This window comes from Octopus bimaculoides, chromosome 1, assembly GCF_046866305.1.
Source record: "Octopus bimaculoides isolate indiv1 chromosome 1, ASM4686630v1, whole genome shotgun sequence".
Lineage (NCBI taxonomy): Eukaryota > Metazoa > Mollusca > Cephalopoda > Octopoda > Octopodidae > Octopus > Octopus bimaculoides.
The window spans coordinates 190,553,427-190,565,504 of NC_142928.1; positions in this window are offsets into that span (position 1 = coordinate 190,553,427).

Here is a 12,078-nt window from a genome sequence, read left to right on the forward strand (position 1 = left end):
CAAATAATTGATTAGTTATTTAACCAATTGACAAAAAAATAATAAAATGAAATAGAGCTACTGCTTATGTTTAGTATTGGCATCACTCTCCTGACATAGAACAACAACAACAACAAAAAAAGGAAAGGAAAGGTCACTAAACAATGTAAAATCCAATATATATTGAAAAGACAAAGCAGATGTAGCTGAAATGCATCTGATCATAAGTTTGCTTCATTAAGGCTAACCCAATCAAGCACCACAGCTAATTATTTTACATTTACTTTTCATGCTATATTATTATGAATTATAAGTAACGTATTGCTTTCTATAATATAACAGATAAATTCTAAAATGACTGCATAAAATTTTGAGAGTTAGAATATACTTGAATGCTAGACAGAATATATATAGAATGGATATTACAGTGAAATGGCTACAGCTGAAGTTAAAGTCATTTGAAAGATACTAGAAAAAATACTCTGGATTTATATCTAAGAGGAAAATAGAATATATAATTAATGTTTACAAGTGTTAAGAATTTAACAGGAAATTATAATGTTTTATTGGTATTTCATATTTATTTTAGCTACAAAATGTATATATCAATATTATCAATTATTATCTTTCTACTTTCAAGTGTTAAAATATTTATGATATTCTTTATGAAATCAAAAATTAAAATTTTGTGAGATATTTTAGCATCCATGTATACATATACACATATATATATATATGTGTATGAGTTGTGTGTGTGTGTGTGTGTGTGTGTGTGTGTGTGTGTGTGTTTATCACTAGCATTTTAGTATCTCCATGTATAGGTCGGACAGAATTCAATGAAGCAAATTTTCTACAGCTCAATACCCTTCCTGTCACCCACCATCACCAGTTTCCAAGCAAGTCTATGAAACAATGAAAGAACCCAGAACTAGTTAAGGGCCTTTTTGAGTACAAAGATCATACATGTCAAGAAGGCCAGATATATTTTCATAGTTCACTGTGGAGCATATGACACTGCCTGTATTGACAGAGAGGCTGTTGTTTATTTAAGTCAGCAAACACATACAGGAGAAATATGAAATCACTCAGGATACACATAAATACAAACACACATACATGCATGCATGCACACACATTTTAATCAGATGTAAAATACATACGTAACTCAAGGATTGACTGTTTCATGTATTGTATTTATGAAACTTAAAAATCATGAATTCACTCATTAAGTAAGAGCAAATTACAATTTTTCCCAGAATTCTCAATCTAAATTTGTTACTGGATTATTACAGCTTTACTTAGAAAACTTCAGTGCATGACAAATCATACAAGGTACTTCAGTAATTCCTACATTTCATAAGAAATAACTAATTTCTGTTTAGTTTAGAGCTGCCTTCTACAGTGGCAGTTTGGATTACCTTGCTATGAACCCAAATCTTGCAGAGCCTAGCTTGCCAGTTATTTTCCTCCAAACATTCACAAAGAAAATCCAAGTAGATGTAACAGTATTATCAAGATGTCATGGTTAATGCATCAAAGTTTGCCACGACTACAATTTCACAAAACCCATCAAGTCAAGTGAAATTGGAATCACGACAGATACTGGTGTCACACAACTGGCACCCATTACACATTCAGAGTGGTTGGCATTAAGAAGGGCATCCAGCCATAGAGATCATGCCAAATCAGACAGGAGTCTGGTGCAGCTCCTCAACTTACCAGCCCTGGTTAAACTGTCCAACTCATGCCAGCATGGACAAATGGACGCTAAATGATGATGATATGTAATATTAAGAGTCCCAAGATCATAGAAAATCTTGGTCCATTTGAAACTTTAATAAATCCAATCAAATAAGATTCAGTAGTTTGTGTCTGCCGTAAACAACTTAAGCTTCTTTGACACTGTTGTATTCTTCAATGTGTTTAAATTCAAGGGTTGTATATTGGGACTTCAATGCAATTCTTGTTTTTACTAATTTTGCATCAAGTTGATTGTCAGTTCTGAGCACCTTTCACATCTCTTCTCAACTGGAGAGCTCCATAGAAATCTGGGCAACTAACACTGGAGTTGTTTTCCTTGTTTCCAGATATTTGTCAGCGTAAAACATCTAGCCATTACTCCACATACACACACATCATGCATACAAACACAAGTGCATACACAAACACACATCCATGTATGTGTTCCATTGAAAGTATTCTTCCCAAAATATTTCTCACAGACATCAAATACTTTCCTATGGAACAATGAGCCCATGGAGAAAGAAAGAGCCATGAATTTTGAGGTTCAAAAAAAGGGACAAATTTGATCTCAAAGAAGGTAACTTATCTAATATTCTAAGATTCACTTTACATTATTTTGAAAGTTTGAGGCCAGTACAGATGATGTTAAAGCAATGTTCTTTTTGTCTTTCTCTCTCACATAAAGCTGTTCCCCATATGTATACAGCCAGTGGCACAGGAAAAGCATCCAGCATGAACAATAAATTGGTTGGCATTAAGAAAGGAATCCAGCTATAGAAACCATACCAAAACAGACATTGGAGTATGACACAGCCCTCTGGCTCACTGGACCCTGTCAAACTGTCCAATCCATGCCAGCATGGAAAATTGACATTAATTTTGAACTGTTTAAAATTTTGTATATCTCATGTATTGCTCCTGGATTTATCCAATCCATCAGCACTGGAAAACAGACTGAAAAAATTGAATAGGAATACAAGTTTATTGTTTTATCTAATCTTTTATCAAAATCACTACCAAAAAATTTCATTTTGTCAACAAACAAAAAATAATCCACAAGTTTATTTCCTTCAAACTTTGGCAAATGGACTTCTGAGAACAATGAATAGAGAGATACCACATGATGCAGAATGCTGAACTATAAGAAAATTGTATGAATATTTTATTTTCAGAGCTAAGTTCCAAAAAATATAAATAAAAATGTTACTGAATATTTTTCTAACAAAATCTAAACTAAATAATTTTAGTTTAGAACAGTGGTTTTGACAGAATTGGTAGTGCGCAAAAAAATTTGTGATATTTAGTTACACCTCTTTACATTTTGATGTTGAATCCTCCCTGTGTCAACTATGCCTTTCATCTTTCAGGACTCAGTAACATAAGTACCAGCAAAGTACTAAGATCAATATAATCGATATAACATAAATACCAGAGAAGTATATAATCAACTATACCCTTCTCAGAAACCTGAGCTCTTGTTCATATGTAAGAAATCAATATTTAAGAAATGTACAAATTGTTTGTCTTTTCATTCCACTGTAACAAAAATATTCATATGTTTTATTACATAAATCAATTCACAATTATTTTTCCATGCTCTGACGAATGGGATCAATTTTGAAAATGTAACTTTTGCTACATTGATTTTATGATTGAATATCAACCTAAAACTAAAAACTTAATAGTGAAATAAGAGTGGAATCTGTCATCATCTAGGCAGACTGAGGCAAATAGAACTAACCATATAGTCAAAAACATCTTATCTTGTATCAGTCATTAAACTGCAGCCATCCCGAATGAATTGACATTTTTTTTTAAAGCCAGGTACTTATTCTATCAGTCTACTTTGCCAAACCACTAGGTTACAGGAACATATACACACCAAGCAGTGGTAGAGCAAAAACAAAGACACACACACACACGTCTGACAAGCTTCTTTCAGTTTCTGTCTACCGAATTCACTATAACCTGAGGTTATAGTAGAAGACGCTTGCCCAAGGTGCTACATAGTGGGACTGAATTCAGCTCAACCATCCCATTTATATTCTGATCCCCTGTCCCTTGTATGCCCGCCGTTTTGCCATCTCTATCCAGCTGTCTCCCACTTTCTCTTTCCTTCTCCTGCACTTTCCTCAGGTTGGGTAAGCATGCATTTTCTTTGCAGCAGTGCACTTATTTGTCTTTATTTCTAATCTCTCTCTCTCCCTCCCTCTCCAGACAGGTAACCTTGTACTTCCTCTTCAGCAAGACACCCATTTCTTATTTCTTTACTGCCCACAAGGGGCTACACACAGAGGGGACAAACAAGGACAGACAAACGGATTAAGTCGATTATACAGACCCCAGTGCGTAACTGGTCCCTATTTAATCGACCCCGAAAGGATGAAAGGCAAAGTCGACCTCAGCGGAATTTGAACTCAGAACGTAGTGGCAGACGAAATACCGCTAAGCATTTCACCCAGCGTGCTAACGTTTCTGCCAGCTCTGCAAGACACCCATTTCTGTGTCTCTATAACCTTCCATCATATGACCCAAGATCACCTCCTGCAATGCCCCCTCCCCTCTTGAAAGTTTTTCTTTTCGTCTTGCAAGTACTTAGTGACCCTGTCAGTGCAGGTGCCACTTAAAAAGTGGCCAGTCCACTCTGCTAAGTGGTTGGTGTTTGGAAGGGCATCCAGCTGTAAAAATCCTGCCAAAACAGTCACAGAAGTCTGGTGCAGGCTTCTGCCTGGTTGGCTCTTGTGAAACTGTCCCACCCATGCTAGCAGGGAGGGCAGACATTAAACGATGATGATGGTTGCAATATATCAAATAAAAATCATCTTAAACTGTTTAGAATTTTATAAAACAAGTAGAAAAATACCTTAGAAAGAAAATAGAAATTTACATTGTTTAACAGATAGAAGAAAGAAACATGAAGCATATGGTCATTAAAAGACATGACTTTGTAAGTAAATGGAAGTCATCATCATTTAACCGAACATTTTTAAATAGCCAGAAATGTGTCACTTGCCAAATCAAATTCATAATTAATATAAACATATGAGCCAAGAAGTGACTAAGATTGTTGGGTTGCAAAATCATTTAATAAGGAATGTCAGAGTCAATTCTATCAACTGATACCCTTGTTTAATTGTTTTAATTTAGTTGTTACAACCCACAGTAATTATCTTTCCATGACTTAATTTATAGTAACCTTTTTGTTGAACTGAAATTGCATATTGTTTGCTATTCTATTAAATATGGTTAAATTATGAGATTGTAAGGGTGGCTTTTAGTTGGAATAATTTCAGTAGCTATCTTAATATGAGAAGGACCATAGGTTGTTGAAATACAGTGAATGCCTATAATTAAGAATTGTTTTCATTATTCTATGCTTATATACAATAAGTGAAGAATAGAATAAGTGAATAGTAGATATCACAGCTACTTAGAATTCAATAAGAGAAAATTGAGAGATAAGGTACTGATGGCAGACAACATAGATTCTGACATTATAATTAGAATTTTGCTCCAACGATTTCATCCTAAATGGCTACAAATATGTACCAAACTAAGTGCTAGAATATTTGGTTCTAATACTACTAATAATACAAAGCATGAGACCAAATGCTTCACAGTACTTGTCTGAGTTCAAATCTTGTTATTGTTGTGTGAAAAGATCACCTACTGTGCATACCTATTCCAGAGAAATTAATAATAATTTAAATTAATGAGGTGGTTAATTTAGGAAAGTGAATAGGGCAAACCCATCAGAGTGCTGGAATAATGTTGTACGTGCATTTATTATCAACTTTGTAGGTTCTAATTTAGAAACCAGAAAGTCAGGACTAAATTAGCAAAGACCTAACCAAATCGAAAGTGTGTGTGTGTGTGTGCATGTGTGTACTTGTTTTGACATCATGTGGTGGTTGTATATAAGCATGATCATTCAATATTTGTTTCCAGTCTTCAGTGAAAAACATGTCTAGCAATGGAGAAATATTACCTTGCTTGGAAACAGAGGATTGGCAACAGGAAGGGCATCTGGCCATAGAAAATTTGGCTGAATGAATTCTGACTGACCCAAGCAAGGCATGGAAGAGTGAACACTAAAATGATGATGAGTATATGAGTGTGTTTGCAAACTACAGCTAAGATGATAAAGATCTATTAGTTTGCATGGATGTTAAATTCATAAAACCAAACATATCTCACAGAGCAATTGTAATTTCTGTCACTTTAGTTCTTTTCCAATGTCCCTTTATAAAATACTTCCAATCAAACATTTCTGAAATGAAAAATCCATTAGATATTTATTTTAAGTAGAATTAGAATGAACTTGGTTTTTGATTAGAAAACTAAGAAAGAAAGAAAAAAATTCATAAGAGGTATGAATGTTTCTTGCCAAAAATACAAGAGGTTGTTTAACCACTGAACATTCCATCATTACTTCAGTGTATCTAAGTCTAGCATATGTGTCTTTTCCTTTTCTAAGACAGTGTAATATCATTTGAAAGAGATATGACTGCTATTTCCAGCAGGTCAGATAAATGCATAGAGTCGTTTCCATTAGCTTAACATAGCTTATAACGGATTATGAAAAGGTCTTGATAGCCTATTGAGAGTGAGTTTCACTAGGAATGGAAATATATAACTGCATGTCTTGTTTTTAAGATCATATATCCATGCATACATGCATGGTCAAAAGAATATTGATGTAACTTAAAATGGCCACCAAGTTAAAACAAAACCAGCCACATATTGTGTGGGATCACAAGGAATATATGTTCTGTTCTGGAAATCAGCTACCCTCCGAACACTAATGTAGTTAGAAAGATACAAGAGAAAGTGGACATCTATGAACCATTGACAAAGAGTTTATGAACCTAGTGCCAAAGATATACTTTCAGCTTCATAACTATTATTATTGGAGCAACAGGATACATACTAACCTGTCTGGAGTAAAGTATGGCTGAACTTCAGTTCTTGGTGGGAGAAAGAAAATCCTTAATTCATATGCTACAAATGACCTTGATATCTGAGATTATAAAAATGAGCAAAGGACCTTAAGATTTAAAGATGATGGTTAAAACAAGATGTTTTTCTTCACAACCTTGCTACCAATCAGGTGGCCAGTCAAAATTTGTTCTAAATTAAAAAGAGAAAGAGAAGGAACACACACACACATAGAACCATTGAACTTAAAATCTGATTATGTGGACATGTTCTATCCTTGCAAAACTAAGTAATGTGGAACTGAGTCAAACTTTTATTAAATACATTTAACTCCAATTAAATTTTGTTAAACATTGCTTTATTTTGGTTGTTCACTCATTCATGTGTGAGTGTATATTCGTTTTGAAGATCAATGCTAAAAATTATATTCAAATCTTTATTTTGTCGTAGGAGTGGTTGTGTGGTAAGTAGCTTACTTACCAACCACATGGTTCTGGGTTCAGTCCCACTGCGTGGCACCTTGGGCAAGTGTCTTCTACTATAGCCTCAGGCCGACCAAAGCCTTGTGAGTGGATTTGGTAGACGGAAACTGAAAGAAGCCCGTCGTATATATGTATATATATATATATGTATGTGTGTGTATGTGTTTGTGTGTCTATGTTTGTCTCCCCAACATCGCTTGACAACCGATGCTGGTGTGTTTACATCCCCGTAACTTAGCGGTTCGGCATAAGAGATTGATAGAATAAGTACTAGGCTGCCAAAGAATAAGTCCTGGGCCGATTTCCTCGACTAAAGGCGGTGCTCCAGCATGGCCGCAGTCAAATGACTGAAACAAGTAAAAGAGTAAAAGAGCAAATACTTGCATCAAGCAAAATACTTTTCCTTTATTTTTACATAGATCAGAAGTGAGAATTGAAGTAATTATGTTTGCAACATATTAATATCTATATAGACTAAATAATTATATTCCTACTCACTTAAAATAGTGTCATCCTTATATTATTGAAGCTTTGTTCAGTAACTGTGATATTCTTATTTTTTACATTCAGAGCCTTCTCTCGGTTTCATTGAAGTCAATGAACAGATAAATGTTGCATATTCTAAAAAACTTGTTAGTAAACACTTTATAACGATTAATAAATTCACATCAAGCTTTGCAATTTAGCTGTCATTTTGATATTTTTATATGCACAGTTAACCATAAAATCTTTTTCTATGCAATGAATAATGTCAGTAACAAATTAGAATCAATGATTTTACAACCTCTTAGATTTTTATAAAACTAAATTTGTTTGCATTAAAATACCTAGCCAATTGTCTTTGAAAATTGCCTTTAATTCATAGGTATTTCAATTAGCATCTGAATGGATGACACTTTAATTTTTATTATCATTAAGAAGTAGATTGAGCAAAACAAGTTATTTACTGAGGATTCAATGGAGAACCCAAATTATCTTTTATGCATCAATTCTTTCTCTTTTTTTATACAATTTGTATAGTATTCACATGAAACTAATTCTTTTACATTTTAGCTTTAAAATAAAACATTGTTTGCATTTTAAACAAATGTTGATAATTAGTAGAATGCCATTTTAAACTTGAGTTGATTTCAAAAATGTTTGGGAATCGAGCAAAATGCTCACAATATTGATCAAATCTGAACAACTTTACAAGCAACATGCAAAATTGATGTCTCATTTTAAGAGTTAATGAACTCTTATGACTAATGTCAAAATACTATCTGAAGTCTGAAAGTTTTGCTTTTGTTTAGCATCTGACCAAAACATAAAAAGTGATCTCTTGCCAATAATCTGGCAAGTGTTATTCCATTTATTAGAATACTTAAAAGAGACTAGTTTTCACAATAGTAAATGAAGGTTTCCTTTATGAATTTGTCAATGAGGCCTAAAATTATAAAAGCTAGTTTAACTGATCTGGTTCTTAGTCTTCTTTCTACTGGTAGCTTGTAAACACTACCAATTTAATGTGCTACCAATATAAATTACATTTTAGCATCCTAATTGACAATTGAAGCCATAGAAGGTTGAATGACCTGCTAGAAATATCAGCCAAATCTACCTTAACTTAAGAAAGGGAAGACACATTGGATAATACAGTTCTAAATAGACTGTAAAACAGGACCATCAAGACAAGATTACCTAAATGGAATATCTAGGCATCAGAGCTGTTCTGGGATTAAACAACATTCTGATACCAGTATAATCATCTCTCTCATACATACACACACTCATGCACACACCAATACTCAATTTATCAATTTCTTAATGCTATCTTATTTGTAGCACACAACCAATAGTACATACTTAAATCCCTCATTATCTGAGATACTTATTAAATATTCTTGTTACAATTATAGTAGAAATTATATCATTAGATAGACTGACTTCCTAATTCCTTGCAAGTTAGAGAAATCCTAAAACGCTGCGTAAATTTTATTATCTAAAAGTTTGACCCATAAGATAAGTTTTCTACAGCATCTATATACTGTACAGGTTCTTATAGTAGCTAATATTTTAAGGTTTTATTTATGTAGAGCTTTGATTTAAGCTGAAAGTCAATGCTAATGTATGTAACATCATCATCATTTAGCATCTGTTGTCCATGCTGGCATGGGTTGGACAGTTGAAACAGGGCTGGTAAGCTGAGGGGCTGCACCAGACTCCAGTCTGATTTGGCATGGTTTCTACAGCTGAATGTCCTTCCTAAAGCCAACCACTCCAAGAGCCTAACGGGTGCTTTTATTTGACACCAGCCAGTTGCATGAAGCCAGTATCTGCCACAACTATGATTTCACTTGGCTTGATTAGTCTTCTCAAGCACAGCATATTGCCAAAGGTCTTGGTCATTTGTCATTGCCTCCATAAGGCCCAATTCTCAAAAGGTATTTTTTACATTCCACTGGCATGGGTGCCAGTTATGTGACACCAGCATTGGCCACAAGGGAATCAGCATTTGAAACATCAGTTTGATAAACTCTAAAGTTTTAATTGATTTTGATAAAATCACAAGACAAATTATCCACAACAATGATTGATAATCTGATATTAAACCATCACCACTATTATGATTATCACAACTTTTGTTAACCCATTTCAAACAAGTCTTATTTTTATAAATGAGAAAGATATTATTCCCATCTTCTTGTTGGATAACTTTTGAAACTTTTAACACTTTTCTGATTGATTTTAAATACTGAGATAACAAAATAAAATTTTACACAAGATATATTTGAAGATGTTAAAATATTTAAAAGCTATTTATAATTAAATCATCATTGTAATAGTTGTGAAAATTCAATAATTGGATCTGTATATTAATCATATGGTTGCAAAGTGAACTTTGCACATTTGTGCCTACACTCCTACCCCATATATAATTAAATAAAACAAGTGCTTTTATTGTTTGTTACACAGCTGTACCGATGCCTACATCTCACCAAACAAAAGAAATATTAAATATTAACTGCCAAAAACTTACAAAATCTAAAATAATTTAATAAAGATGCATTGTTTTTTGTTTACAACTCAAAATTAGATTTCTACAAAGAATTACAATCTATAAAATAATATTCAAGACATTTTTTAGACTCAACTTTTTGTTGCAGGTTATTTCTTTCTATCCATTTGTCTGGGTAGAAAAGTTAACAAAGTATTTTCATTTTCAGCCTATATTAAAATGGGGGAGCAGATTGACTGAATTAAAATTGCTAGTGTTAGAGTTATTGCACAAATACTGTTTCACTTGGATTGTTGTAGATTAGTAAATGGAAGGAACATAAAAACATGACTGATAATTCCAGAAGAATTCAGTTATCAAGAGGAAAGATTCTAAAGAAAATAGAGCAAAGGAGTAAATTGAAAAGGGAGAACTGCAAAGTTGACAAGATCAGAAGAAGCATAAAAGTGACAATAAGATTCTAATTGCAAGATGTATGTTACTAATAGTCTTACCTAACAAGTTATAAGTGTGATTATAGCATGTTAGATGCTTCAGAAAACTGAGAATTATTTCAGTGTGCAAAGAGAATGTGGTGGGGATCTCTGTTTGGCATTAGGTAAGCCCTTAACAAGTCGATTATAGATCTTAGTCAAATAACTGACCAACTCACATATGTATTGTTCCATACATTTGGTGTCTTTAATGTGTTATTTCTTTACTACCCACAAAGGGGCTGCACACAGAGGGGACAAACAAGGACAGACAAACGGATCAAGTCGATTATACCGACCCCAGTGCGTAACTGGTACTTATTTGATCGACCCCGAAAGGATGAAAGGCAAAGTCGACCTTGGCAGAATTTGAACTCAGAACGTAGCGGCAGACGAAATACCGCTAAGCATTTCGCCCGGCGTGTGGAGAATTATATACATCATGTGAGCTTTTTGCTAGAAGAGGGGATTAGGTCAATATTTTTGTAATGTGTATCTCTGTTAATAGCAGAGGTTCTTCTGGCAAATCATAAGGGGCATGTCATCATAAGCTGTAGTTTAGGGTTTCATAAAACAGAACAAGCAATATCGAGGAAAAAAAAACATGAATGATACAGTGATGTATAATTTAGAACATGAGAGAGAGTTCATAAACAAGAAAAATAAACAGAAAGCAAAAAGGTAATAACTGAAATGTTTGAGAAGAGAAGACAGGCAGAAAAATGTAACAAATGCATTCTTGGCTAAAAAGTGACATGAAATAGAAGATATATAAGATTGAATAAGGTTAGAAGCTCTTAGAAAGCCAGCTTTACAGGTAATACAAGGAAAGATATGTCGCAAAAACCATATACAATAAAAAGATCAATCATGACCGATGATAATGGAGCACTATTTAAAACTGTTGTAAAAAAATCTTTTCTTAATTTTGCATACCACCTTAGTAATACACTATTAAATCTTACTCTTTAAATGTGTGGTCATACATAATTTACTTTAATATTTAACATACAACTAGAATTCAACAATCTTTGAAACAGTTAATATTTTCCAGGATTAATGAAATGAACTTTCTTGTATATCTTTGGTAACTAATTTGAAGCTATATAAAACATTGCATAAAAAAAAATTAAAACTTCAAAATATTGTATCTGCTTTTGAAAATGGGACAAGCAAACTGATTATCCCGATGATTTTTGAATGAAAATTATGCGCTCTTGAGAGGGAAGTTAAAAATAGCAAAATGTATCTGAAAGATTTATGCTTTGCCATTATCAACATCATCATTGTTGTTGTTTTCCTGTCCACTTTTCTGTACTTGCATGGGTCAGACAAAATTTGGTGAGGCAGATTTTCTACAGCTGCCCCTGTTGCTAATCTGCATTTGTTTCCAAGCAAGGTAATATTTCCCCATAACTTGACAGGTTTTCATAGATGATTGGAAATGGTCACTGCTTGTAAGATG